The sequence below is a fragment of the Glycine max genome, unplaced genomic scaffold (assembly GCF_000004515.6).
Source record: "Glycine max cultivar Williams 82 unplaced genomic scaffold, Glycine_max_v4.0 scaffold_51, whole genome shotgun sequence".
NCBI lineage: Eukaryota > Viridiplantae > Streptophyta > Magnoliopsida > Fabales > Fabaceae > Glycine > Glycine max.
This window is the reverse complement of record NW_024464724.1, coordinates 46,351-49,229: the sequence shown is the minus strand read 5'-3', so window position 1 is coordinate 49,229 and position 2,879 is coordinate 46,351. Positions and strand designations below refer to the sequence as shown.

Genomic DNA, 2,879 nt, shown 5'->3' with positions numbered 1-2,879 from the left:
CACAACCTCCACCTCGTGAGAGGACTCTAAGGGAAATGGCTGCACCTGATTTCACCTATGAAAGCTTGTGCATCCAATACCCTGATGAGGATGTCCCATATGTTCTTAAAACTGGACTGATTCATTTGCTTCCAAAGTTTCATGGCCTTGCAGGTGAAGACCCGCACAAACATTTGAAAGAATTTCACATTGTCTGCTCCACCATGAAACCCCCAGATGTCCAAGAGGATCACATATTTCTGAAGGCTTTTCCTCACTCATTAGAGGGAGTGGCAAAGGACTGGCTGTATTACCTTGCTCCAAGGTCCATCACGAGCTGGGATGACCTTAAGAGAGTATTCTTAGAAAAAATTTTCCCTGCTTCCAGGACCACAACCATCAGGAAGGATATCTCAGGTATTAGACAACTCAGTGGAGAGAGCCTGTATGAGTACTGGGAGAGATTTAAGAAACTATGTGCCAGTTGCCCCCACCATCAGATTTCAGAACAGCTTCTTCTCCAATACTTTTATGAAGGACTCAGTAATATGAAGAGAAGTATGATAGATGCTGCCAGTGGTGGAGCCCTTGGAGACATGACTCCTGCTGAAGCCAGAAATTTAATTGAGAAGATGGCCTCCAACTCCCAGCAGTTTAGTGCCAGAAATGATGCCATAGTCATTAGAGGAGTGCATGAGGTAGCTACAAACCCATCTGCATCATCTGAAACTAAGAAGCTTGAAGGCAAACTGGATGCGTTGGTCAACTTGGTAACCCAGCTGGCCTTGAATCAGAAATCTGTACCTGTCGCAAGGGTTTGTGGTTTGTGCTCCTCTGCTGACCACCATACAGACCTTTGCCCTTCCATGCAGCAACCTAGAGCAATTGAGCAGCCTGAAGCTTATGCAGCAAATATATACAATAGACCTCCTCAACCTCAGCAGCAAAATCAACCACAGCAGAGCAATTATGACCTTTCCAGCAACAGATACAACCCTGGATGGAGGAATTACCCTAACCTCAGATGGTCCAGCCCTCAGCAACAACAACAACAGCCTGCTCCTTCCTTCCAAAATGCTTCTGGCCCAAGCAGACCATACATTCCTCCACCAATCCAACAACAGCAACAACCCCAGAAACAGCCAACAGTTGAGGCCCCTCCACAACCTTCCCTCGAAGAACTTGTGAGGCAAATGACTATGCAGAACATGCAGTTTCAGCAAGAGACCAGAGCCTCCATTCAGAGCTTAACCAATAAGATGGGACAATTAGCTACCCAATTGAATCAACAACAGTCCCAGAATTCTGACAAGCTGCCTTCTCAAGCTGTCCAAAATCCCAAAAATGTCAGTGTCATTTCATTGAGGTCGGGAAAGCAGTGTCAAGGACCTCAACCTGTAGCACCTTCCTCATCTGCAAATGAACCTGCCAAACTTCACTCTATTCCAGAAAAAGGTGATGACAAAAATTTACCTAACAATTTCTGTGCAGGTGAATCTTCTTCCACAGGTAATTCTGATTTGCAGAAGCAGCACATTCCCCCTCTTCCATTCCCTCCAAGAGCAGTTTCCAACAAAAAAATGGAAGAGGTAGAGAAAGAGATCTTGGAAACGTTTAGAAAAGTAGAGGTAAACATACCTCTGTTGGATGCAATAAAGCAAATTCCAAGATATGCCAAATTCTTGAAGGAGCTGTGCACTAATAAGCGGAAGCTTAAAGGAAGTGAACGAATTAGCATGGGCAGAAATGTCTCCGCATTGATTGGTAAATCTGTTCCTCAAATTCCTGAAAAATGTAAAGATCCAGGTACATTCAGCATACCTTGTATCATAGGGAATAGTAAGTTTGACAATGCCATGCTAGATTTAGGAGCTTCTGTTAGTGTTATGCCTCTGTCTATTTTTAATTCTCTATCTCTAGGCCCCTTGCAGTCAACTGATGTGGTAATTCATTTAGCTAATAGAAGTGTTGCCTACCCTGTTGGTTTCATAGAAGATGTCTTAGTTAGAGTTGGTGAACTGATTTTCCCTGTTGATTTTTATATTTTGAATATGGAAGATGGATTTTCTCAAGGATCAGTTCCCATCATTCTAGGCAGACCCTTTATGAAAACTGCTAGAACTAAGATAGATGTTTATGCAGGCACACTGTCTATGGAATTTGGTGACATAACTGTTCATTTTAATATTCTGGATGCTATGAAATACCCATCTGAAGATCTTTCTGTATTTCGTGCTGAAATAATTGACCATGTTGTTGATGAATACATGACTGATCTTTATTCTAATCTGCATGCATTGAGTCTGAAATTGTACTTGATCATATGTCTGAATTTGATGCTGAGAGTGAATCTGAGAGTGATATTGATTGCATGCCTGGTGGTGGTGTTTTACCTCTTGAGATTGATTTTATAGAGTCAGATAGGACTAACCATGTTTCAGGAAGTACACATACCTCTGACTTTCTTTATGAGGTAAAGGCTGAGAAACCATCTCCTTCTACCACTGTCCAGCCGACCACACCAGAATTGAAGCCTCTGCCATCAAATTTAAAATACGCTTACTTGGATGATAGCGAGAGTTTTCCAGTGATTATATCTGCCTCCCTTGCTGATGAACAAGAGGAGAAGTTGTTGTCAGTTCTCAAGAAGCATAAGAAGGCTATAGGCTGGACCCTGGCGGACATTCCTGGTATTAGCCCATCCACATGTATGCATCGAATAAATTTAGAGGATGGAGCTAAACCAGTAAGACAACCACAGAGAAGACTCAACCCGGTGATTCTTGATGTAGTAAAGAAGGAGATAACCAAGCTTTTGCAAGCTGGAATCATTTATCCTATCTCCGATAGCCAATGGGTGAGTCCCGTCCAGGTAGTCCCGAAGAAGACTGGCCTCACAG

At 43.0% G+C, this 2,879-nt stretch overlaps 1 non-coding gene across 1 annotated transcript; it reads right to left on the bottom strand.

Annotated features, from left to right (window-relative positions):
• Positions 1 to 374: 374 nt before the first annotated feature.
• LOC121174495 (small nucleolar RNA R71) lies at positions 375 to 481 on the bottom strand. Its single transcript, XR_005890601.1, has one exon. It is a non-coding gene; the product is annotated as a small nucleolar RNA R71 (small nucleolar RNA).
• Positions 482 to 2,879: the final 2,398 nt, after the last annotated feature.